Source organism: Rhinolophus sinicus, linkage group LG05, assembly GCF_036562045.2.
Source record: "Rhinolophus sinicus isolate RSC01 linkage group LG05, ASM3656204v1, whole genome shotgun sequence".
Taxonomy (NCBI): Eukaryota; Metazoa; Chordata; class Mammalia; order Chiroptera; family Rhinolophidae; genus Rhinolophus; species Rhinolophus sinicus.
In genome coordinates, this window is record NC_133755.1 from 173,670,099 (window position 1) to 173,697,945 (window position 27,847).

Genomic DNA, 27,847 nt, shown 5'->3' on the forward strand with positions numbered 1-27,847 from the left:
CTCTTTCTTTTTGGAAGAAAATCTCTATGCACAGCTATCACTTAAGGAGTAGGAGTTATGCTACATCTCTTTGAAGTCAAAGAATCTACATTAATTATTTTTAATTCAGCATGGGAGATTTATCTGTTCTCCTATATTTATGTAATAATTTGTATCTATAGATTCATGGATGTTTATTTTATACTTTAGGTTATAATCCAATACTACCTTATTTTGTTGTTCAAATTATTCTAGCTCTGGCCATTGGGAGCTTTTTCATTTGGCCCTTGTATCCCCTTCGCATTCCCCCAGCATGGTGGCCTCTTCCTGCCCCAGTCTTAGAATCTGCCATTTCTCCAAGGAGCCTGGTTCCTTGGTGCTAGAAACCAAGATGTGGGTGTTAGGTGTGTTTTTGGCTACTGGGATGCAGTTACTTCTATATACATATATTTTAATGTATGTTTCCTGTTCCTGCAAGTAGATTAGCGGCTCAACCTGCCACATCTCAGACCAGTTAAATCAACATTTTTGAGAGTGGGGCTTGGGCATTAGTGTATTGTTAAAGTTTCCCAGGTGACTTTTAATGTGCAGCCATAGAAGCAGTTATAGCCCTTAAAACCTTTGAGGATAAAAGCTGCTAATATGAGAAGTAGATATTAGACAACTGTTTGTTGGCACTAATGTTAATAGTTAATTAATTAATTAAGCAAACATTTACTGAGTCCTTGTCACCTGCCAGGAGCTGTACAAAGCACTGGCATAAAAGACTTAGCCCTTGACATTAATAACAATGATGGGTAGTAGTCACTACTCATATTGAAAACATACTGTGTGGAAGCGCTGGGTTATCTGTGTACATCATTTCGTTATATCCTCAAACAGCTCTATCATAGGTCTGTTTTACCAATGAGCAAAATTGAAGCTCTGAAAGATCTAAGTAACTTACCCAGTATCACACGGAACGTCATGGAGTTGATATTTGAACTGAGATCTGCTGGGTCTCCTAAGCTCAAGATCACAATCACCCACTATACTGTCTTCCTCAGAAATCCCAAGTTTGAATGGAAGAAACAAATACATAGTTATATTAGAATGGGATCTATTTTATTCTAAAAGCCCTTGTAGGATGCTAATCAGGAAAACAACAACAACAATGCAATATTGAATGATAAATGTTATGATAGTAGCACAAAGCAATGGTATCTAACATAAAACAGAGAGAGTGAGTGATCATGGAAGACTTCCGGGAGGAGAAGGCACATGACCCATGTTTTGAAAGATTCCTAGTATTTGGCTTTGCAACATGAAGAGGGAGAAGATATTGCAGGCATCAAAAGTAGGAAATTAACATTGATACAATACTATCAACTGAACTGTAGACTTTATTTGGCCTTCCCCAGTTTTTCCACTAAGGTATGAGTGTGTTTTCTGTTCCAAGATCCAGTCCATGATTCTATGTTGCATTTCGTTGCTACATCTTCTTAGTATGCTCCAACCTGTGACCATATCTTGGTTTTCCCTTGTCACTCATGACCTTGACATTTTTGGTAAGTAATGATCAGTAATTTTGTAAAACACCTCTCTATTTGTGTTTGTCTGGTTTTCTCATTGTAGGTTAAATAATTGCAGTATATATTTTTCTTAGTCAGGAAGATTTATTCCTTCTCTATTTGTTTATTCAGTTATTTATTTATATCAGTGTGGACCCATGGCCGTTTATTTTATTCTTTGGGTTATAACCCAATGTTATTATGTTGCTCAAATCATTCCATATTTGTTAATTGAACGCCCTTTCAGTTAGGTCCTGTGCCCCTTTGGAAATTTGGCCCTCCTGAATGTGCCAGGTCTTCAGTTTTTCCCTGTTCCAGCTCTAGAATGAGCCATTTCTCCCAAAGAGCCCTGGTTCCTTTTAGTTGAGAATGTTATTTAGAAACCAAGGTCTGGGTCCTGGGTATGCTCATTGCTCCTGGAGTGTTGCTGCTGCTTCTAGGCATTCTCGATACACAGAGCTGGAAATATTTGTATGTATACTAATCCATGTATGTACACATCTGTATTCTTTCTCTCTCTCTGTCTTAAAATAGATATGAGCTCATACTGATATCTCAGAATCTACACACATATCTATATTTAGGTTTGTATCTATTTACCTGTGTGTACCGGGGGTACCAAAAAAATGTATACAAGTGGACACTTGGGTCAGTGTTGCTCAAGCAGTAGTTCGCCGTAATCAGAAGTGTCTGGACACTGATGGTAACCACTTTGAGCACCTCTTGTAGTTGCAGAAGTCAAACGTGACTTGTATTCATCCTTTGTTATCGGTATATATTGAGTATTACAATTTTAATACAGTTTTCCTTTCTTAAAATGTATATACATGTTTGGTTTTTTTTGGCACCCTCTGTATATTCTCCACCACCGCAGAGTTCATTCTAGCCTTCTCCCCTGTTTTTTTTTTTTTTGAAGCTGCTTTTTATGACTGAAAATTTTGGCTCCTATTACCTACAATTTATTTATGAATTTGTTCAATCCTAGTATATACGTAAAGTACTTTTAGAATTGCCAAGTGGTACTCCTGAGAGGAACCGATTTACCAACCAGAGTACAGTGTTTATGGACTTTTTATTTTTATTTTTTGTCATTAGCTTAGAAGTCAAAGTACTGGGTTCCAAAGTTGTTTAGATCCATTACTGTTTCCCCCACCCACTGCAGTGAAGTTATGCCATTCATTTGTAATGTGGCTACATCTGTTTCTTACAGGTGCATTCCAACCTGAGATTCCCTGGTTGGGTTGTTAAAATTTTGCATAACAGTTTAGTTCACTCTTTGTATTGTACAGTTCTGCAAGTTGTGACAAATGTAGAGTCGTGTGCTACCACCACCGTGCCATACTCACCTGTTCTGTCATCCTAAAATTTTCTGTGGGGTCCCCCACCCTGGCAACCACTGATTCTGTTCCTAGCATTTTGCCTTCTCTAGAATGTCATATAAGTGTTTTTATAAAATATGTAGCCTTTTAATTTTCTTTTTTTGGTCTGTTTTCTTTCACTTAGCAAAATGCGTGTAAGATTCATCTAGTTTATTAGGTGAATCAATAGTTTGTTCCTTTTTATTGCTGGGTAGTATTCAATTGTATGGATGTACCACTGTTTGTTAATCATTTCATTGTTGAAGGACATTATAATTGTTACAAATTTTGGGTGATTATGCATGAACATTTGCATACAGGTTTTTGTGTCAGTGTGTTTTTAATTCACTTCGATAGACACCTAGGAATGGGATTGCTGGGTTATATGGTAGATGCATTGTTAACTTTATAAGAGACTGTGAAACTGTTTTCAGAAGTGACTATCATTTTGCATCTCCACCTGTTGATCCATATCATCACCAGCTTTTGGTGTTATCAGTTTATTTTTAAAAATTTAGACTCGCCGTTCTAGTGTATAGTGATATCTCCTTGTGGTTTTAGTTTGCATTTCCCTAATGACTAATGATGTTGAGCCTCTTTTCATGTGCTTATTTGCCATCCATTTATCTTTGATGGAGTGTCTGTTCAGATCTTTTGCCCATTTGAAAAGCTGGGTTGTTTATTTTCTTATTGTTGAGTTTTAACAATTTTTTATGTATACTTTGGATACAAGCCCTTTATTGGCTATGTGATTTGCAAATATTTTCTTTCAGCCTGTGACTTGTAACATTTTTCAAAAGAAAATAACTGGTTCAGATTTAGTGGCAAGGCAACATGATTTCATAAAAGGGATAGTGATTCAAGTCTTAGAAATGCAGTAACAAGATCTCTGCGTCAAATTGTAAATGATACTTTAAATACTTTATTTTTTCCGCAATCAACTAAAAAGCAATGTTTTAGCAGTTGATCATGCTGTGGTCAACCTCTTCCTGTTTGTTTATACCACAGCTTTAATATAATCTCAAGGATGAAGAGTGTGTATGTGTGTGTGTGTGTGCGCGTGTGTGTGTGTGTGTACACGAGCGATCATGTGTACATTTCCTGTAATATATCTTGATCTGGGTGATAGCTCCCTGAGTATGTACATACGTAAAAAGTTACGAAACTGTGCAGTTACGACTAGTGCACTTTATTGCATGTATGTTGTAACTCAATAAAAAAAATATATATATATGTGGATGTACAGTGGTGAAGCCTTGTGTACACGTAATAAATAGAAGGAGGTAGAAATTATGTAGAAAGAATAGATGAATACGTATGGCCAGATACGCATCTGGAATGCCACCTGATTGTGTCGTGGAAAACTAGAGAGAGGCTTAGGAGGGGAGGATCACCAGTGTATGCCTCGTGCATACCGGCCAGGTATCTTACAGCTTTGAAAATGATAGTTTTCTCTTGGGAAGTATGAGGGAGTACGTCCACTAACATGTTGGTTGTAGCATTTTATTAACAATCTACCAATTTACCTGTAAATCCCTTTTCAGCTCCTTTCACTTTGTGCTGATGAGTCATTACCCAGTAGACTTCCTTTCCCGGTGTAGGAATGTGGATGTTGTTGAGAGTTAGAATAAAATAATGTGAAATATAGTACCTTACTTTTAGGAACTAGACCTGGAAGTTGTGGTCTAGCTTTTACAGTGCTAGGATATGAAAATTGCATAACTCGTAGAAAAGCATATAGTCTCGTAAACATTGCGACAAACCTAAAACCCTGATAAGTTTATGTATTTGGCTTGCCTGTGCCTTGATTGTGAATTGTGACTGTATTTTGGGCTGGAATTTGAATATTTGACCTCCTCAGAACTTTTGGTTTGGCCTGGGACCAAAGGTAGTATAAGAGCTGGCAGGCATGGCCGGGAAGCTCTCACGGGAATTTTATTACTGCGGCCTAGACTCTGTTTCTTTGTTTCTCAGTGGGGGCAAAATGCTTTTGAGTAACTCCAGGTGGAGGCTTGACAGGATTGGAACATTAAAATTGGTTACATAATTCTGTTCCATGGCCAGGGTGATTAATAACTCGTGTGCAAGCATATTGAAAATAAACAAGGCATCCTTCTTTTAGGTTATGTATTTACCTCCAGTTCTAGTTACTACTGTTGTGAAGATGTACACCTCATTTCATCTTCCCTTTCCTCCCTCCCTCTCCCCACGCACCCCTGCCTTCCTCTCCTTGCCCTCGTTCCCTCCCCCTTTTTCTCTTCCTCTTTTCTCCTCCTCTGCCCTTCCCTCCCTCCCCTCCCCTCCCCCCCCTCGCCTCTCCAGAGTAAGGAATTGGCAAAATTAATTTAGTTCATAAATATACACTAGGAAATCATTTCTTTCCAGTTTTGCTTATATCCAAGAAACGCAAATTCTACTACAATTAAGGTTGTGGAAATCATTGTGCAGTTCCTTCTTGCCCCACGTGACCTTCTTATTTTTAAATTAAAATAATTTTTTCTCTAAGAAAGCAAGCAGAACTTTTTTATGCCTCCACGTGTAAATTTATATTTGAATCATGCAAAGGAGAAGCAGCTTCTTTTCTTGGCATGGTGACTCTGGTTGGAAATCTGGGCAGGAATAGGCACTCAGGCCAGCTTGGCAACCAGTCACACTGCGGCTCTGTGTTCACAGCCCCGAGCTGTAGGCGGACACGTACCAACTGGTAATTGGAAAACAAGGTTTTAGATGCAGACCTGAGTCCTGACGCTGGTCTTCAGACGGGGTAGCAACTTCGGAAAGCCCAGCTGCGCTCTGAAGCTGTCCCAGAATAAGGGGCCCTTGCCGGTGCCCTCCACAGCCGTCCTGGCCCCTGGCCACTCCCCCTGTCTTGTGCTCCCTCCCTCTGGCCTCTCCCCAACCTCCAGCCCTGCCGCCACTTTCAGCCTCGCCTTGAAGGCTCCTCACTGTCTCTAGCTCTGAGTGTGTCTGTCAGATTCTTGCTTGTCTATATCACGCTTTGTTGACATCTGCTGTCTGTTGTTTACACCGCAGTACACGTAAGACTATGGGTGGAAATCACATCTGTGCGCCTCTGCTGGTTGCAGTTTCCAGCCTGGAAGAGTGTCTCCCCAGTGAGCCGGCTGGGTGCATGTGCAGACATTCAGAGGACACTGCTGGGGACGTTCAGGTGGATGGGCTTCGATATTTTATGGGACCTCTGCCTCATCTTTCTGGTGTGTGTTTCCTATCTGGCCCAGGTTTTGCATTGGTTTTTATTTGGTTATAGACTTTGATTTCAGACATGGGAAGCCCAGATTTTATCAGTCAACTGAAAAAAACAATTGTTTGGTGCGATTCCTTTTTACATACCTTCCTGATGTCTGTTACGTTGAAGTAAAGGTGTTTTGATGAGCTCTTTATCAGTATTTCTGTTAATGACCTTCCCAACCTGCAGGATTTGCAGGGCTACCAGAAACGTGTCTTAGTTAGAAGGGCTCTGGAGACCTAGGTGGGCAGTGGGAACCCGCTCTATACTTGGAACAGAGCACATTCGTTCGTTTCTCATTGACATGCAGAACAGTGTGCCATCTTAATATGGAAGGTTCCACCCTTGGCTCTTAATGACCTCTGGGGATTTCTCTGCCACAGGTGCCCAAAGTTTCCAGTCCCTTACCACATTACTTGGTTTCTCTCTTCTTTAAGATTTGGAACGGACCTCCTGGCTTTCTCCATTTCTGGAGCTCCTCTCCATGCACGGGTGCTAAACACAAAGGACTCTCTCATCACCTTCTATAGGTATGGAAAGTCTGGGAGAGGCTTTGGAACATCTGCCGGTCCCTCCTGCTTCCTTCATCAGTCTCTAAAGAAGGAAAGGAGAAATTTACAGCTTGATCTCTCCACAGATATGAATTGTGCTTCCTCTTTAGGCGACAGACGTGGTTGGTTGCCTTTCGTTTGGGTTTTGAATAACATCTTGCTTTTTTCACGCTGCCATTTTCATTCGTGTCTAGGACCATCCTCCTGCTCTAGGTTGTATGTGATCATCCTTTTATGACAGGAACTGAATCTGTTTTTCTTTTTTCTCTGCATAACCTCAGTGATGTCCTTGTGCATAATAAACACTCACTAAGTCTTGGTTAATTCATGAATTGTAAGCAGGAAAAGCCCTTACTTACATTTAAGAGATTTGGCTAAACGGAGCTTTGTAGGTAGGCGCCCCTTTTTGCAATCCTTTCCTGGTTTCTGATTGTCATCATAATTACCTTAAGGGTTTACAGAAGCTTTGGATGAGGTAGAGGGTTATTCTATTCTCACCTAGTTAATGTCTCGAGGCTATTTTTATCTGAGGGTCGACAATTATTTTGGACATAAATATAGTAATATTTGCTATCCAGTGTCTAAACATAACTTTCTGACGTCCTAGAGGCAAAAAATAATGTTTGGGGATGCATGCACCAGTTATTAAGTATAGCTAATTACATTATGAAGCATATAATAGCTCTTTTCATTGACACAGTATAAAAATTCACACTTTTTGTTATTATTGGAACCTCCCCCACCCCTAATCTGAATGCCCCTTGTGGAGAGAACTTCCAGGACATAATATGGAATTAACTTTCCCTCCTTTTCCCAAAACTTTAAAAAAAAATATTCTACTGGCACCATTGGAAAGAAGTTATATTTATGTGAAAAAAATATAAGGATTCCGAGAACCACCACCACACTGCCATCTACGGGGGTTCTGTGGGGTACCTGTGGGGTACCAGGCACTGCACTGGCACCGGGACACATAGGGAACTTAGCAGACACCCTCGGTCTGAGCCACATCCTCGTGACCCGCCTCCATTTTCAGACACAGCTTTGAGGGATGGTTGAGTGTGGTTTCAGACGCACTTTGTGGTGACACCCTTGTACCTGCTCTGGGACCAGTTTTCCGATGCTATGGGGGCCACTTGGTGTGTAGGCACAGACCAGAGATGGGAGAAAGTTAACACCCCTGGGCATCGCCCCAAACTAATGGGGGACTGAAGCCAATGGACAGATACTCTGCCTTGTTCCTCCAGGGGGACAACTCCGGGTGGCATCTGCATGGCTCCAGGAGGCCCCGTGGAATGGACGCCCTGCTGTCCACAGTTTTGACCTTGGTAACACACCCTCATATTGGCGGTCTCATCTTCCCTGCTTCTCTCCCTGCTCTCTCCTTCCTTCTCCCGGGGCCGACTCCCAAAGGAGCCGTCTGCACCCAGGTCCTTATCTCGGGCTCTATGTCAGGAACTAAGATAGTCGTACAGTTTGTTCCCTGTCTTCCCTGGAGTTTGCAGTGAAGTAGAAGAGATGTGCCTGGATTAATTACCTACACAAAAATATGTTATCTCAGCTACGGAAAGCTTTCTGAAGGAAAAGGCACTTGTTTCAATGAAAGGTGGACCTGTCCTAACTTTGAGGGTAGGGAAGGTAATAATTAGGATGGGGTGGGCTCAGGAATAGAGAATACCCTTCTACTTGGTTAGCTTGGTTTAACTGTTTGTCCAGTTGGTACACGTTCATAATGAATAATCCCTCTGATATCAAAAAAGTTTAGCAACATCATTGCAACAAAGTTCGTGAGCTTAATTGTCAGACCTCATATATCTCAAAGTAAAGCTTTATTATCCCTCTTATGAGATGTTAGGGAAGACACCTCAGAAGAGCCACATAGGTTGGTTTTGAGAATGAAGAGAAATTTGCCAAACTTGAGAAAACCGAGAGGAGCATTAGGCCAGGATGGAAGGGATGGGTGCAGGGAGTACACAATATGCTGTGGGTTGCAGAGAATTTGCATTGGTGGCTGGAGAGGCAGGAGCTGGAAGCATCCATGGAATTTTGTATGCTACGGAAAGAAGTTTGGGGTTTTTAATTATAAAGGATGGATAATATTGAAAGGTTTCAAACTGGAGTGTGACAGGATCCAATTTGTGTTTTAGAATTCTCCTCTGGCTGCTGTGCAGGAGAGATCTGTGGATGGAGAAAGGACTGGAAATATTCCAGTAGGAAACAACAGAGGCAGAGGTCAGGTCAGCTTCTGGGGTCTGAGTGAGCACAGGGCAGCGGAGAAGAGGGAGGCGCAGGTGAAGGAGGTACAGAGGGAGAACTGACACCTGGATGTCAAGATGAGGGAAAAGAGAGGCAGGGATAGGGTAACTGATGCATTTCTATCTGTGAGAGCAGCTGGACAGAAGGGCCATTATTCTAATTTGGGTACCCAGAACCAGGGTAGAATTGGAAATAATAACTTTAGTTTGGGTCATTTTGATTTTTGAGGTGGCACATTCAGTAGGTCGATAAGTAGGTCTGGAGCTGAGAAGATCCATTTAAGCTGGAGATGGAGACCTGGTTGTCCTCGACGACAGTGAAAGTCATGAAGTCACCCAGAAAGAGAATATCAAAGGTAAAGCGATGAGGACCAAGCCTGGAGCTGAGGAACATCCAAGGGCGGGGTGGGGAGCGAAGGAATCCAGGAGAGGACGGAGGTTCAAGAAGTTGCATAGGGAGTATTGCTTATTTTACATTTTATGGGAATTGCAAAACGTTATGGAAAAACCATAGTCTAAGTTAGCATTATTAAAATAAATTTTTTTCTATAAGGAACTAAACCAGTTTTCTTTTAGATACTGCTTGTAAGTTGGTATTGCTCATGCCTAAAATCTGCTGTTAAAGTTTAGAAATCAAAGGACTTTATAAAGACCCTGTATTAGATTGCATTATTATCCATTTTCAGTCGTCCCTGACCCTTTTCCTGTTTCAGATTGACTAAGTACTTTTATCGAGGGGCCTGAGACTATAGCCAAGTCCTACTTTGCATAATTGCGATATTATACAAATGTTTCCACTTCAGTTTGATTTCCTCTGGTTATACACCCTGCTTCTCACAGAGGCTCTGAGTATTTCACCTGGATTACAGAGCCAGAAAGTGAGGTTCGGGGTCACACCCACCGTAGCAGCTGAGGAGCAATTAGAATTGAAGGGCCTCTGGTCGTTGCTTAGCAGTGAGTTGCCCCACCTCCTCATAATTAAAAGTGTAGTCATAATTCTTACTTCAAACGTGACATTTTCCTACCTGCAGCAGACACTCTTAGAAGAAGGATTTTGAACCTTCCCATAGGGCAGAGTGGGAGGGCGTCCCAACAAATACTCATTAGTACCTTTCATCCCCAAAGATGAAAGATCTTTCAGACATCAGTAATCCCCACAAAATCCCTTTGAGGCTGGTGGGCGGAAAATGCAAGGTGAATCTGGACAGAGAAGGAGACCCAAGGGTGCTGTTCCCAAAGCAGCTTGTTAGTGGATCAGCACTAAAACCAACATACTGATTTTATGATGTGAAAGAAGACTCACTGCAGGTACAGTCCTGCGCTGATGAGGCCACGACGATACCAGGCCCTGCATCAGTCATTAATTCATGACGAATCAGTAGTGATACTGGCATTGATTTGCTGATGTGCATACAAGGAATTTTACCGAAAGACAGACTTAATTGTGAGCTCCTCTCCACTCCAGAGTTAATTTACTTCTGAAGTTAGTCCTTTGCAAAATCGTTAGTGTATTGTGGCTTAAAAATATCCGTATAAGGTTTAAGGATATTAATCTTATCCAATACATTGAATGTCATGATCAACTTACTTAACATATTTGTCAAATTGTTATTATCAATAGGTCTTTTTCTTGTATGTTTATTAAGTTCTTCCTGAGGGATTAAGCGACTGTTAGTTCCTCAGCTGTGATTGATGTACTTTCTGTCTTCAGAACTAATCCCAGTGCTATTGAAAATAGTGTCAGAATCTCAGAGAACTGTCAGTAGAGGTGGATATGGAGCTTCCAGTGTCACCTGGTCACCTTGCTACCAGGGCGTTGGGGAGTGAGAGCATGGAATGTGTGGCTGGTGGCTGGTGAGAGATGAAGTGGGTCCAGAGCCACTCTGGACAGGGACATGGGGTGCTGCGTGGGGCACCAGAAGGCACCAGGTTGGGAATGTGACTCTGGCTCCTCCATATTATGTGCTCTTATTGTGGGAAGGGAGTAAGTGTTAGGTAGTAAGGGGAGACTGGGTTGGGTTAAATATTCAAATTGGATAATGTTCAAAATCTCCTCTGGTTAATTAAGTACAGCATAATTACAACAATGTGCTAATGTCATAGGGAATATTTATAATGAAATCCAAGCTCTGTTATTGCGAAAGATAGAGATAAGCTAAATAGAATATTGGCCTTTTTGTGTCACTGCTTTGGAACTGACAAACAAAAACCCAACAACCAACCATTGAAGAAAACCTTCATCCTTGTCTTTTTTATTTTAGTTTTCTTGGGAGTTGAGGCGATAATAACCTTTTCTTTCCTTGCCTAATGCCACTTGGGAGTCGCCAGGGTTTTGAATGAGGTGAGAACAGGATTTGACAAAGGAATTAGTATAAAAACACTGGTGAAGGTGGCAATATGTGTCACAGAGTTCGTGGGGACAGGCGTGGGAGGTCACCTCAGGCAGGAGTGTGATGGCGGGCCAGCCAGCAATGTAGACTAGAGCCAGAGGAGTTACTGATAGTAGTTGGGTTGGGGTCTGAGGCATGGCGGGGGTGGGGTGGGGGAGAGTTCCCGTGGTGGTGTAAGAGGTGGAAGGGGGTGGCATACTCATTCTGGGCCCTGAAATTTTGGTTCATGTTATAGTCCTAGACTGCACCTACCGTGTTTCCCCGAAAATAAGACCGGGTCTTATATTAAGGTTTGCTCCAAAAGATACATCAGGGCTTATGTTCAGGGGATGTCATCCTGAAAAATCATGCTGGGGCTTATTTTCCGGTGAGGCCTTATTTTGGGGGAAACATGGCATAATACCTTCCAGGTGCTAAAAATCGACAAAAGTGTCATCATCCTCCCCAGCCCATCTCCATTCACAGCCGTTTTCTAATTGAAGTTTTAGTTATTCATCCTCAGAAAATATCAGATAATAAAATACTTATGGGAAATATGCACTAATTCTATCTGAAGTAATTAAAATTGGAGGTCTGAAATCCTTTCGATCTAAGGAAATTCTGTGATTATAGTTGTTTAGCGATGTACCAATCATTTAGGTCTGGTAACTGTAATTTGATGCTAATTAGTGTGGACTCTCTGACTTGGTCCTGAGAGGAGGTAGAGAGTGATTGCTGAATGGACAGCCACAGGAAGAGCCAAATCCGGAAAACATAATATAACACCTTCAGTCACATCCACACTTCTGAATAGTATTTGAAATTCGAAATTCGTATCTTTCCCTCCAAATTCTTTTTATTTTGCATGTAGTTAAATAATTCACATGTAATAAACTTGCCACGAACTTATGTTAACTTATCAACAATTCCCATTATTTGCTGTACATTGGGCCCAAAGCTGTTTATTCTACAAACTCCTAAAGCATGCTGAGTACATTTCTTAGTGATAGGTAATTTTTCTTAAAAAACAGCAATCCTCTAGGCTTAGCTTATGCTAAACTCAGGCTAAAACCTACAATACCTGTTCAGAAGTCCCTTGCTTGTCTGGGATTGGAGGAGACCTCAGTGCCTTAATTAATTTAATTACCATTGATTTGAGAATATAATGAAAATAATTTTAGACTATTGCTGTAGATATGAAAACATAACCATCTTCAAGTCTAATTGGACATGTTTCTCAATTTATAGTTTCCCTTGAACTTATAATTTACCTACCTACTCAGTTCCTAGAGAAATATTTTTGAAAACGTCTTTTACAATATTTGTTAGTAACGAACATTTAGGCCTTGGTATTCGTTACTGAGTCATCTTGCTAGCCATGTGCTTGTGAAAAACAATTCAAAGTTTTTATTAGTTCTTCTCACTGTGGAAGAAAGCCTGCATTTCAACTCCAGGATTCCAGAAATCAGGATATAAGAAGAGAGAACTAACCTTTATTATTTAACCTTAACTTGGACTTGGCCCTGTGTCAGGTAATTGAAAGATATTTTCTCATTTTGTTTTCACAACAGTCCGGGGGAGTGGGCATAATCATTTCCATTCTGCACGGAGGAAAATCAGGTTTAGAGAGGCAGATAAATGAGTCAGGGACCACCAAGGGGCAGAGCTGGACTTTGCCCCTGACCCGTACCAGATACTCCTGCATTCTCATGAAGGAGCCCTTTTCTAGACACTTTAGGATTTCCCAGTTATCTTCATCATTGCAGACGAACTGCTATACAATTAATGCCCCTTCAGTGTTGATGGGTGGTGACGGTCCAGTGCTGGTGGGAGGGCTCATTCATCGCTAGCTTGTGACTTCTGCTTTTGAAGTCGTCTTCTAATGACTGAGGCACAAGTGACAGCCTGGACTTCAGGAGCGTCCATTTTGGGGTGTCCTGATCAGCTTCTCTCATTGCCCACACTTCACGCTGTGCCCTTCACACTCGATGCTTCTCCAGGTCAGGCGAGGTCACAGGCTTGCTGGTCTCCGACCTTCTCCTATGCTGCCCTCCTTATGGGCCTCTGGTCCCTCACGTCCAGGTTGGATATCTTCTCAAGACCAGGTCCATCAGCAAGGTGGTCCTGCTCTGCCCAGCCTGGCCATCGAGTGGTACTTGTCGAACTTCCCGGGGTGGGGGTTGGGGGGCGGCTCCCAGGTGCTCAGTGATGGTCTGGCCGGTGTCACCCCTGGGCAGTCTTTCTTGATCCCAGCCTGCTCTCATCCTGTGGGTTTAGTAGCTGCCTTTATCTCTTTGAAAAAAAATTCCCTGCATCTTCCAAACCTTTTTTAAAAGTTTTATAGTTTGCTCCATTATATAGGTTATTGGTTTTTTTTATGTATGTTTTTTTCTTCTCCTTTCAAGCTGGATCCAAACAATATCTTCCTTTAGTTTAGCTTGGTGATCTCAGTGGTTGTTGCTGCTGAAAATCAAATCTGTTTCAGACAAGTTTAATGAATGTTTTTCTCTCTCTCTCTTTTTTTGTAAACCAAGGGAACTTTCTGATGTTCTTTACAGCGCCCTCTTGCCACCATCCCAGATGACCAGTTTATCTTGCCTCGTTATGCAATTTATAACGTCTTCTTCCCTAACTCTAAGTCCTTTGATAAGTGCTGCTGTGCTCGACTCATCCGTGGATCATGCATTCTTAGCCCAGCAGAGCACCTTGCTGTGAATTGGGACTTACAGGTCACTAAATGTAAAATGACTTCCGTGTGAACTGCAGTCAGTACAGCTGGAGACTCAGGTGTACACAGGACGAGACTGTGGCTGCATTTTTGGTCCTAGCATGTGCTTTATTCAAAAAGCTCCTAACGTTGGTTTGCTTCTTGGGTCACTTTGATTTGCCTTATAATAATAGAATGAAACAGCAGCAGTCGTTTGACCACTGCGAACTCTCACATGTGGTCCTTTCTGCTAAATTAATTGATGAGTCAAAAACCAAAGCAGCCTGCTGGCACATATTTTCCTCACCTTCCAGAAAGTCATCCTTCTGTACAGTGGCTATCCCTTTTGTGTTATAATAACATTGTTCAAAACCTTGTCTCTGATTTCCATACCATGGACATGAGAACCACAGGGCCTTCTCTTAGAGCTGGAACCTCTTTCTTTCACTGGTACTCTTCTTTGTCAATGGGAGGACATCAAAACATTTACAAAGAGTGTTTAAAAGAGAATTTACTGCAAAGCCTATAAATTCTTTATTTTCAGAAGTAAAGTTCCCACATTTTGTGGGCAAGACATATAACCATAGGTTGTCTTTTTCCTAACTATTTGACTTTGAGCAGACATTTAGGTAAAAACAACATGGCATCTTCAAGTGTCAAGTCAAGTATGGCATTTTTGAAATTATAGTGATAATAAAATACTCTGTGGTACGTTGCTATAAAAATAACATCTGAAATAGTGTTTCACACCCTCACCAACATCCCAGCCTTGGGCTGAACCAGAGACATGTCACCATAGGGCAGGTTAACAGTTAGAAATGAGTGTGGCCTGGGATGACTTTGATGCTTCTCTGGTGGGACCTATGGCATGAACTTTCTCAGCCAAGTTCATGACTCTGAAACCATTTCCTGTAGGGCCACAGGGAAGAGGCCAATTGGAAAATATTTCTTTATCCATTAAAACATTAGTTTGGGTGCTGTCTTCAGGAAGGAAACATATGACAACTTTGAAAAGTTTAGGAGAATGAAATATTTTAGTCATCTACAGAATCATTTTGTGGCAGAGTGTAGTATTAGAGCATATGAGAGCAGATCTTTCCATATACTACCTAAATCCAGGGATTCTTGACTCACCCACCACTGTGAATGTGGACATGTCTAGCATCCCAGTTTGTTCATTGTTTTGTCACTCCCTTCCTCCCTCCCTCTGTCCCTCCCTCCTTCCCTCGCTCCTTTCCCTCATTCTCCCCCTATAGTCATTCAACAATTATTTACTTTTAAGGCACTGTGGAAAGATCATTGGTTTTTATTCTCAAATCCTCTGGGGAAAACCCCACAAATTTCTTTTCCATAATATGCCACTTTTCAGCAGTTATGACTGGTCTTGGAATGAGGTAAAGTTATCCTTTGTAAAATGCCTCTTGCTCAGTCAACAGAGCTCTGAGACAAAGGTGGAGGCCCCTTGATAAATTATTTCCTGGGATCCAGCCTGGGCAGCAGGTATATGCTGCTCTGTAGCTTTAGGTTCCCTGAGAGTCATTCATTCCACAGGTATTTGTTGAGGCTGTTTAACGCGTGATTCCCTATAGATGGGTCAGAATCTAGAGCAGATTCAAACACACTTCCTGATAGAAAAGTGGTTGATGAATTACTTTTATACTTGCATTTTCAGGTGCTTGCCATTCAAAGTGATGTACAAATGTTTATTTCCTGTTTTAAAGTCAATAGAACCTCTCGTTCCCCGCCCCCTTTCACTAAAGGAGCATTTGAATCCTTATTGGAGGGTACCTTCTACTTGTGTTTTGTTCTGTTGCCCACACCATCTTTTATAAGCTATAGAGTTGTACTAATTTGCTGATTCAATTAGTGGTACCTCATTTGATTTCATTTGTTTGCTTCTTCCATCCCTGTGCTTCAGTTACTGAAAAGGAAGGATGGGGTAAAGGAAATGATCATATTGTACAAATATTAGCTGTTCCTGGTGTGAATGAATGGTTATTTCTTCAGTAGTTCCTTTCACGGTTAAAATTGGATAGTTTGCCTATTATAAAGATAGAGCCTCATTATGCTGAGAGATGTTTTGGCAGAACTAAATAGGTGGGAGAATAAGAGAGATGGAGAGGTGTAAAAAGACAGTTAATTCTGAGGCCCTGCTACTTCTTAACCACCACCGCCCTATACAAGCATCTTGTTAAGTTTGGGAATTGTCTTCTCTCTTCTCTTTTGTCTTGGGACAGATGCTAGGTGTGATGGGGGATGGTTCAGAGTGTAGGTAGGGCTGGAAGAAGAAGTAGAGGTGGGCAGGACAGTCATCTCCCCAGAGAGGAGGACAGCAAAGCAGCTGCTTCCTGCTGATGATCCAGGTGACCCCTGGCCCCACACAGTTTTAAGTTTATGTACAAGGTGATTGCCTGACTCAGGTGTTTTCCGTGGGCCGGGCATTGTGTTGTAAGTGGAGTGTGAGCCTCCCCTAGTGCTGGATGTGTGTGACTGTTGGTGCACGGGTGCTATGGTTCTGGACATAATAAGGAATTACTGTACTGCAGTTCTCTAATGAAGAAAGTCTTGCAACCCCCCCCCCCCTTCCTCCCACTATCAGTCACTGAGTTCTGTCAGTCACCTGGGTGAGGGCCATCCCTTAGTCTGGAAGCCACAATTCAGTGGTGGCTTGAAGACAGCAATGCTGAATCAGTTTCTTTTGTCTCGGCAAGGGATGGGATAGGATTGTTAGAGGTGTCGTCTCTTGTGTTGGAAAGTATGGGGACAGGTGTCAGGTAGATACAAGGGTCAAGGAAATCAATACGATGCCAGACATATGCTGCCTCAGGGCTTCAGGTCAAGTGCCCTGAGAAAACCAGGTGTAAACTCATGGCCTTATTTGACCTGGTGTGGAAATCCTGTCATGTCACTTGGCTGTAGTCGTACAGGTTGTAGCAGGTTTAAGGGCTGGGAGCATGGGCAGGGCCAGCCTCCTCCACAGGAGGAGTGCCGGAGAATATGCAGACCTGTTTGGGACCTCCGTGGGATTCCAGGAGAGGACACTGAGTATGGGGAGTTTTTGTGACGTAGGCATCATTGTTATGGTACGTGGCTCATACTTGAAGACTGGGCCTGGGCTACTCCTGCGAGTTTCCACAGCATCTCCCCCTGGGGACCTCCCTGTCTCCACACCGTGTGGTGACCGATGGCTTACAGGCTGTGCGGGACTGTAGCAGGCTCTCGGCCACCATCATATTCCTGACACTTAGCATAGTGCCTTGAACACAAGAGATGTTCAACAGATACTTCTTGAATTGAATTAAGTGAATAAATGCCCTGCCCGTTAGGCACTCAGGCTGCACTGTGCCCCCTTTTGCATCCTTGAATTTTGCCCCTGGATACATGAACTTTATGGGAATCCCAGGCAAGACTTACTGTAGGCAGAGGGCTGCCTACGAGCCAAATGGATACACCCTGTCCTGCTTCCAGCTGTTCATTGACTGTTTTGGGTGTTTCACATGAGCTCTTTTGGAAATCACATGGGCCTTTCTGTAAGCAGTAAATCCAGGTCACCCGTGCACAGAAGCCTGTCATGTGGGGAGGGCAGACGGAAACTTCCTATTTTCATTGTAATTAGTCTTCCTTTTATCACAGTTGTCTGACATAACGTAGCCTACTGGGCGACTGGACAGTCTCCCTTTGTTAAGGGCAGCATCTGATGCCATCAGCTCTTTGTGCAGGAACAGTGTCCTGGTGTCAGTGTGCGGGGCTGGTGAAAATTGTCCTGTCAGGGAGACGTACGGCCCCTCAGGAGACAGACAGTCTTCCCTAATGCCTTGGAGGAGGAGCCACGGAGTGGTTTGTGCCTTATGGCTGAGAGACTGAAATGATAAATACTCTACCTGTGAACGGAGATTCTGGAGGGGCTCAGTCCCATGGCACAGACATGGGTCACACCAGGGGTTAAAGGAGACAGGAGTCCTATTTCTCACTCCCAGTCCCTTCCTGTCTCCTGGAAAATTTCCCACTAACTGCATTGTTTCCCTACCGACACTGAATTGAGTCTCTGAATTGATAAGGTGCCCAGCAGATAGCAAAGTTAAAAATAAACCCAGAAACGTTAAGACATGTTTTTATTCAGAGAGATGGGGGTTACAAAGGGGATTTAAATTGAAGAAGACGTGAATTTTAGAGAGAAATTTCTCAGGGAGAAATGCATTCTTTTTACCCAGTTGGAGTAGGAGGGGCATATTTTAAGGACATGGGTTAAGTTTCTCTCTCTCTTCCCCAGCAGTTTCTCCTTAACCTGTGTTGGGAGTTGTGCTGAGTACTGCAGGTTCTCACACTCTGTCGCCCAACAGTGAAAGTTCTGTAAGCACTGGGCACTGTCAACCTCGTCCAGGGCTTGACAATAGGCCTCTAGACTGATTACGGCTCTAGCTGTGCATTAGGTGTGGCCTTCCTCTCTTTTAACTATGGTGGAGCGGGAGGTCTGATTACATTCAGCGTTTAGGGAAGGTTTGTGTGCAGAACCTCCAGCATTGTAAAGTCAAACAGATTTTTATCACAAGGGAGGAGAAAGTATAAAATATATTCATGTTCAATTCAAATGACATCATTGTGCCAAGCAAGCTCAGAGCCTCCAGGACTGGCTGGTTTTCAGGCTGCAAAGAGTCGGAGTGAAACCTGTTGATTGATGACTCTGTCCATACACGGTACCTATGTGCTGTTATAGACATAAGCACACTCTTTGTATAACTGAAAACACAGAGTTGCTAGACCTGTATTATAGATGTCGTTTACCTAGCACTGCCTTGAATCCCATAGACTTAAATACACAGCAGGCTGTTAGATCGTCCATAGTTTTAGCGAATGCCTTCGAGTGAAGAGGATATCTTACTAATAACACAGCTGAGAGAATATCCACTTGTTGAAGATGGGTTGTAGTTCATCCATCTAGATGAGAGTTCATTGTTCACGTGGCCCTGCAATACATACGGGAAGTGGAAAAGGTGCAACGAGGACACTGGGATTTAAGGGAGAGAACTTTTGGCAAGTACCAATTTGTCACCGGGACAACACCACTGTCATCTGTTCTGGAACAGAGATGATGGAGTTGTTTGGTGATCTGAGGGCTTGTCATAGTTCTTTCCCACTGTCTGTGTGGCAGGTCTCGTTTATCCTTTCTGCACCCCATTTCCTTCGGCTACAAAATGAGCAGGGTTCAACTTGGTGAACTGGACTTAAACATTTGATAATCCTGTCTAAAATAATTTCAATCTGAAATGATTAGTAGTTACATGAATCAGATTCTCCAGAGAAACAGAACCAGTAGGAGCCTGTTTGTTTCTCTATCCGTCCGTCCATCCATTGAGAGATTTTTAAGGAATTGTTTCACATTATTATGGGGGCTGGTGAGTCTCAAATCCATGGGACAGGCCAGCAGCCTGGAAATTCAAGCAGAAGTTGATGTTGCAGTCTTGAGTTTGAAACCTGCATGGTGGGAGGTGGAAAAGCCAGGCAGGGTTTCTGTGTTGCAGTGTGGTGGCAAAATTCCTTCTTTGAACTTGAGGAAAATGTCCTAACTGAGAAATCTCAGTCTTTGCTCTTAAGACCTTCCACTGATTGGATGCGACCCACCCACATTATGGAAGGTAATCTGCTTTTTTCAAAGTCTACTGATTTAAAGGGTAATCACATCTAAAAAAATACCTTCACAGCTACCTGTAGACTGGTGTTTGACCAAACAACTGTGTACTGTAGCCTAGCCAGGTGGACATATAACATTAACTATCACGGTAGGTAAGTTGTAACTTCCCCTTTATTTGTAATATAAGTCATGTGATGGAAAAGCAGGCTAAATTAAGTCATATTGTGTTAGCAATTTAATGCATCAGTTCTTCCATTGATCCATTCATCATAGACTTATGAAGCACCATGTGTCAGGCATTGTGCTAGACACCAGGAAAACAAAGTCCCATGAGCCCCTCACTGTTGTTGTTGTTGTTGTTTTTATAGAGGATTTTATTCACTTCAGACTGAAAGCGAAGTCATATATAGAAATAAAATATTTGTTGGTTTGGGGATAGCTTAAAGGATGTGACAGACAGTAGTGTACTCAATCAATTCCATTTCTGCCTTTCTCCCAACGCTTACTCTTCATACCTGCTGAATTTAAGGGCAAGGCTACAAAAAAATGGCTCCAATCTCCATTCATGACTTCTTTGCGTGGAGTCCCTCACTTTCAAAGCCAGTAAAATCCAGGAAAGGAGACAGGCAAGTGAAAAAGAAATATTAGGTTGGTGCAAAAGTAACTGCGGTTTTTGCAATTATTTTTAACCTTTTAAACTGCAATTACTTTTGCACCAACCTAATAGTTGCAATGCAATTGCCTATATTAGGTAGAGTGGTGAGGTGAAGAAGGGAGGGATAACACTTCATTTCTTGGGGAGAGAAAGGAGGAGTTCAGGGAGAGCTTCACAGAAGAGGAGACGACTTACACCAGGTGTTGAGGGGTCATGAGGAGTTCTCCAGGAAGGAGGGAACAGTATATGCAAAGGCATGGAGAATAAAAAACTATCACACTCATGAAATGGCAAAGTATTTAGAATGAATGTATGGAGAGCTTCTGTCGAGTAACAGGCTTGAGACACAATAGCTCTTATTCTCATTGGAAAAATTAAAATGTGACAGATCTTGTATTTTATAATTTTTTTGGTTAGCAAGTTAACATATTTTAGGCCATTGGTAAAATATGACAGTTCTTGGCTTTTAAAAATGGTCAGTATAATGTACTTAGATAGGGCTCACTGAAGCTTGTTTTATTTTCCACTCTTACCACTAAAAAATGTTTTCTTGACCATGCTGGGTTCCTTACAAAGTGAATTAAAAATTTATGTCTACATAGGATTTATCCTATAAGGCAGGCATTTTTGACCAAATATGTCAGGTTTCGAAAACCGTTCTCTGAACCAATTAGGCCACCTTGGGCAAATGAGTCTGCTTCTTTAAATTCTCACCTGCAGTGAGAGGGCTCTGAGTTGGGCTGGTTTTTAGAGGTTCACCCGTAGGATAATCGATGAGACTATTCATGAAAACTGTTACCTGTATTGTACCTAGTTAGACAGATGTGTTTGTACAGCATGAATGTGATAACCAAACATTTTCCAAAAGCGACAACTTACAATGAAAGTAATATATTGCTACTTCGATTGAGCATTTCACTTTTCAACCACTTTATTATTTTGTGAGCACTACGCCATTAAATACTTAGAATAACCCTGAAGAGTAGCTAATAAAATATTCATTTTATAGTTGAAGAAACCAGAGGCTCAGACAGTTTATATAACCAGGCCAGGCTCTTTCAGGTGGTAATGGGGAAGCTGGGGATTGAACCCCAATCTTTTGGTTCCAAAATCTACATTCTTTATCAAGGACTGTGACCCACTGTGCACAATTAATATCATAACGTATCTTGTGTACATAGGAGAAGTGAAATAATGGCTTATCAAAAGACAAGTCTCACTCTCTGAAAGCAATCTGTTTAACGTTTTAAACAATGAAAGGAAAGGGACTTTCTGGTATTTTGGCTAATGGGACCATAGATTTTAATATCACTGGGTATCATATCAAACATAGGAAGAAGGTATTATTCTCCACAATAAGAGAGGACCCTGAAACCACCTGCTTGGTAACACAACTCCGACCCTTGACCTAACCCACGATCACTATCCTTACTGGGGTCTTGGCTGGTCCCTCTGCCAAGGGATCGGTGGTCCCATTAGGGATCATTTCCCTAACTTCGGAATAGCGTTCAGATCTCAGCCTAGTTGCTATCTCAGAGAGCCATTTCCTGAGCTTCCAATTTCAATTAGCCCCTTGTCACTCACTATCATCGTCTTCTCTCTGCATTGCACCGTATCACTGTAGGATATTTTTCTTATTTGTTTGACTGCTTCCTCCCATTTGAATGAAGCTCAGTGAGAGCAGAGACTTTCTTATTCACTGCTCTACCCCCACTTCTGTATTAGTAGTTTGATCACAGTAAGCCCTGCCTGCTATCTGTCTGTCTGTCTGTCTATCCATCCATCTCTCCCCCCTCCTTCATCTTTCCCTCCCTCCCTCCTTCCCTCCCTCCCTCCTTGTATCTATCTATAAAATGCCTTGGCCATATGAAGTTGTAGGATGAAGCAGTAAATCTGCTTCTCCAGGTGGCATGTAGGAAAACCCTGCTATTTTCTCTATAGTTGATCACTTAACCCTTGAATTTTTTCTTTTAGGTGCTCCCTTTTTGAATCAAGCACAAGACACAGCAGAATGCTGAGAAATTGAACTTTAATTATAAAACTCTAATTTTGAGAAATTGTTTCTCACCCCCTCTGTGTTTTTGTTTTCTCTTGCCAGGGCATTGTGCTTGAATTACAAAGACACCTCTTCAGCCAGCGCGTTCTGCATGAATGAATGGTTACACTAAGTGTCGTCCACACTACTTCAAGCGGTAAGTTCTAGGTACTTGCGTGTCTCAGAGGGGTCAATACATGTCAGTTTGTATATCTTGTGTGTCTATTTTCCATGTAGCTCTGTCGCCTGCTCTTTGTATGCGGACCTGAGTGGGGAAAGCCACAGTGGGGTCCTCAGGTACTGATAACTGAGGTTTCTGCCGGGAATTGGGGGCCAAACCTGAGTGGTTTATTAACGCACTTTAATCTGATATGTGGGGTGATCCTCTCTATGTGGAAAACTGTATGCCCATCCTCTTTGGGAGCAGAGGTGGAGAAGTTACAGCCTGAGAAGTGTTTATTTCCATCTCTTTATATATCAAATATTGGTACAGCCTGCACTTCAGCCCCAAACCAACTATGACCTCCTGCTGAAGAATGAACAGATCGTGAGTATATACGAGGTCTGCCAATTAAGTTCGTGAACTCATCCTAGAAAAAGTGCCACATGCCTCTTTGCTGAATATCACTATGGTCATCTTAGAAGTACTCCCCTTCGAAGCTATGTGCTGATGCCAGCACTTAGTCCACCCTTCAAAGCAATTTGGGAACTCTTTTTCTGGAATGGCCATCAGAGCTGTCCTCGTATTACCCTTGATGTCCTGAATGTCATCAAAATGTCTTCCTTTCAATATTTCCTTTATCTTCAGGTAAAGAAAGAAGTCATTGGGGGCCAGATCAGGTGAGTAGGGAGGGTGTTCCAACACAGTTATTTGTTTACTGGCTAAAAACTCCCTCACGGACAGTGCCGTGTGAGCTGGTGCATTGTCATGATGTAAGAGCCATGAATTGTTGGTGAAAAGTTCAGTTCGTCTAACTTTTTCACGCAGCCTTTTCAGCGCTTCCAAGTAGTAAACTTGGTTAATTGTTTGTCCAGTTAGTACAAATTCATAATGAATAATCCCTTTAGTATCAAAAAAGGTTAGCACCAGCATTGCAACAAGTCTGCAAACTTAATTGTCCGACCTTGTAATTCCTAGTTGGAGCTGTAAGATCAGGTAAGCTCAGGAGACTTGAAACCACCTAGGAAAGGTAAGGTTCTGTCTGTGAGGTTAAGGCTGTTTCATTTTGACTGGGGCGTTTTACTAGTAGATGTATTAGTGTTGCAGGTCACGTACTAAAACGGAAAACTGATTCTGGCTGGTTCTGGGCTGTGGATAAGCTTGGTTGGGCCTGCAAAAATATGTCCCTGATAAGCATTGGAAGGATATTTAAATTAGTTGTCTACCTTTAAAAACTGAATATTTTACAGAAAAGCAGGATTTTCTGTGTTTCTTAAAAATGTGGTTTCATCTGGCAACATAGAGTTCTGTATTTCCAGGTGGATCTTGGTAGCTGCCTGCCCTTTTGGGTAGGTCATGCATGGCCAGTTGCTGCTGTCCCCACCCCTTCACACAGTGTCCCCAACACTGAGTTTTTTCACTTACTTAAGTTGTTTTTCTTATCGTAGAATGGAGAGAAAACTGAAAAAGTTATACCTACTTCAGTATTAGCAGTGGCAAAACTAAAGATATTTCTGTAGCATTTCATATTTCAAGAAAATTAGAACAGAGCATGTTTTGTATGCTGAGAAATACTGTACAAATTTAATTTGCAAACAAATGGTTTGTGTTTCGTAAGAATACAGCAGTCAGGCCTGCTTCATTCATGCATTTTAAACAGCCCTGAAGGTACGTGAGTGTGACCCACCCCCATTCTGGACTGTACAATTTTCCCTCTTTGTTCAGACACAACTTTTTTGCTTTTATTTTAAGCTGTTTCCTCTCTTTCAACAGCAGACTCCCTCTCCTTCCCTACGATCAATTGTTGGGTCTTCGTAAAATGGGGATAGTGTGTAATTTGCGCACTCACATGGACTCTGGAACTAGGTTCCAATCTGCCTTCTCCCGTGGACCCCTAATGCTTCCTAGACTGTCTGCCCCAAACAGATGAGGGTCTGCCACCTCATTTACTGTGAGTGGGGTTAGCAAGTGGGTCTTAGCCTGCTAAGGCTCAGACCAGTCTTAGGTATCTCTCTGTGTGCATTTGATTTTTAGCGAAAAAACATAGTCTGGTTTTGTTTGCTTATTATGTGTGACAAGGGTGGTTCTGGCTTCATCGAGAAGATAAACTGGAAGGGAGGGAGCAGGGAAGAACCACGAAAATTGACTTCTGTTGTTTGTAGGATGATTGGGTGAAAGAGTGGGGTGTGTGTTGATAACGATGGAAAGACTGGACTTAATCAGTGGAAAATTTTTAGGATGGGTGATTTGGAGTCCCTGGAAGGAATTCTCATCTCTCAGTTGGTTATTAAACAGTGAAATGTGCTTCCCAATGGGGCTGGGAACGTCCCATCACTCAGTGTATTTAGGTGGGGGAGAGTGGCCCATCTGTCAGACTCCTGTGGGACGTTCTCAAATTAGAAGCAAGATGGGGCTGGATAGATGACCTTTCTGGTCTCTTCAAAAACTCAGATTTAATTATTCTCTGAATTAAACTGATTAGGAACCTTTCAGCTTAAACAATTTCACTTTAGCCCATAAAAAGAAAGTAATGTGAGTGGAATGAGAGGCTGAATATAACTTTTTAATTACATTTAGTTCTGGGCAGGTGACTTGTACTTTCTTAAATGTTCCAATATAATCTTTCAAAAATGTTGTAAGCAGATGTGTCTAGTGGCTAGTATTTATTTATAAGCCAGGATTTTACAAGCATATTTCCTAAATGATTTTTCTACTGAAAAATTTCATTGTACCTTAGATGAAACTCATTTTGCAGTTTTATTTTTGGTAGCATGATTTTTAATACAGATTTTTATCATTTATATAAAAATATTACCTATTACTTATTATAAACCATTCTATTTAATTCAAAATTTAGGATTTTGTACATTGTTAGTAATTGTCAAAGTGTATTTAATTTGGATATAATGACCTACAGAAAAAAGTCTCTTTAAAAGAAAATTTATGTTAAAATTTGTTTTCTTTTTAGATTTTTATGTCATTAAATATTTGCTCATTTTTGCAATAGTAATTAACTGGTCATTTGGATAAATTATCGGGCCTTGCTTGTTATGTAATATAAGGTACCACTTGGACTTAATAAATATTTATGCCGTAAAAATCTCTCATTTTCATGAAAATTGGCTCATTAAAAAAATTTTTTTTTGCACATCTAATTCCTTTGAGACACTTAGAAAAAACTCATATTATGAAATTTAGACTTGCTGTGGCTTTAAAACAATACATGCCATGCTAGTATTTGGAATTATCTTAAAATTGACTTTTGATTTTAAAGACGTATGGCCGTGGGCTGTTCTGGCATCTTCTTGAGGTCACCGCAGGCTGGAATGTGAAATGCTGCAGCAGAACAGCTGGGGAATTTTAAGCAGAAACTGTGAAAGTTTTGCTTGCTGAGCGTTGATAACACGTGGGGTGGCTAATTTTAAATAAAGGGGACTTAGCGGCTTCTGACACTAGGAGATAAACTGCAACATGCTAGTCTTCCTTTCATGTTCACCACCACTGCCACCACCAGTGTTGTCTCTCATTCATTAATTCATTCATTCATTCATTCATTCACTCACTCACTCACTCACTCACTCAGTGGATATTTATTGGGTATTCACCACGTGCCAAGTAGTTTTTTTTTTTTTTTTTTTTTTTTTTAAGATTTTATTGGGGAAGGGGACTAGGACTTTATTGGGGAACAGTGTGTACTTCCAGGCCTTTTTTCCAAGTCTAGTTGTCCTTTCAATCTTAGTTGTGGAGGGTGCCATTCAGCTTCAAGTTGTTGTCCTTTCAGTCTTAGTTGTGGAGAGTGCAGCTCAGCTCCAGGTCCAGTTGCCATTTCTAGTTGCAGGGGGCACAGCCCACCATCCCTTGCGGGAGTCGAAACCAGCAACCTTGTGGTTGAGAGGACGCACTCCAACCAACTGAGCCATCCTGGAGCTTAGTGACAGCTCAGCTCAAGGTGCCGTGTTCAATTTTAGTTGCAGGGGGCGCTGCCCACCATCCCTTGCTGGAGTCGAGGAATCGAACTGGCAACCTTGTGGTTGAGAGCCCACTGGCCCATGTGGGAATTGAACCGGCAGCCTTTGGAGTTAGGAGCACGGAGCTCCAACCGCCTGAGCCACCGGGCTGGCCCCCCAAGTACTTTTTAAAGTAGTGGATTCAACAGTAAATGCTTTAAACAAGATCCCCACTTTATGGAGTTTGCATTCTCAGGCAGGCCTTGTGTTACACTATCTGCATGTACTATTTTACTTAATCCTTACAACAGTCCAGTGAGGCAGCTAATATTACCCCTATTTTACAGATTTAGAAACTGAGAGATTAAGTCACTTGTCCAGTGTCACACAGCAGGGTCTGAGGTCATCAGGGCAGAGGGTCTCTATAGCATGGGCCCTGAGCTGTTTTGCTGGCCCCCTGGGAACAATGAGTGGGTGGCAAATGAATTGCACATGTCAGTTGCACATTTGTGTGGGTTGCAGTGTGGCACGTGGGAGGTAGAACCTTCACACCATGGCAACTTTGGACATGAAGACCAGCCACGTGCTCTCATGGTATTCTCTGGGCTAATTTGGAAGCATTTGGGTTCAGAAACAGATTTGCTAGGTTGGTGCCTTTTGATGATGTGGGAGAAAAATCACCTCCCCAACTAATATTTCTGTGGATTTTGGGATTTTCACATGGCTATTTCACATGCGTCATTTTCTCCTAGTGTTGCCTTCAAGTAGGACAGTTTTTAATGGCATTTCTCAAGTTCTATGTTATCTTAGCCCACATTATTTGAAGAGTTGGTTTTTGTCAGAAATAGCAGACTAAAACTGTTTTCGGAACATGAGCGTGTTACGGAGTCTTTTGCTCACTTGTATAATTTCATCAAAGGTGGGTGTTTATGTATGTGAAAGATTATTTAACTTTTTGGGATCCTGTTTGGATAAAAGTAATTTTATATTTTTAACCATTATTTATTATTATTATTATTTTATGTTTCTGTTTTACCAGATGAAGTCCTTAGAATTGGTATAGATTATCAATGAAGAGTGATGTTTGGTGGGATGTTATTTTTGTGTTGTTTGTTTGACCTCAAAAGTGAAGAAGAAGGAATTCAGTTTATTGAATTTTAAGCAGAGAGTTTATTTCTGACAGCTTATATTATTTTGAAAAATGTATTTTTTGATGTCACTTTTTCTTATAACTATAGATTTACATCCTTATTTATATTTTTATTTGTGATATGTGATATGTGTTACTATTATGAACCCCATTTTATGATGAAGAAAATGGGATTCAGAAGGCTTCTAAGTTACTAAGAGATGAATTACTAATGCAGGTCTATTTGTTTTGAAGCCTGTGTATTTCCACTACACC

General features: G+C 41.7%; 1 protein-coding gene across 4 annotated transcripts in view; it reads left to right on the forward strand.

Annotated features, from left to right (window-relative positions):
- TIAM2 (TIAM Rac1 associated GEF 2) overlaps positions 1-27,847 on the forward strand; it is a 223,415-nt gene that overhangs the window by 62,230 nt on the left and 133,338 nt on the right. For all 4 annotated transcript variants that reach the window (XM_074333725.1, XM_074333728.1, XM_074333726.1 and 1 more), the window contains exon 2: positions 22,399-22,492. The gene's annotated coding sequence lies outside the window, so the exon portion shown is untranslated. The remainder of the gene's footprint in view (positions 1-22,398; positions 22,493-27,847) is intronic.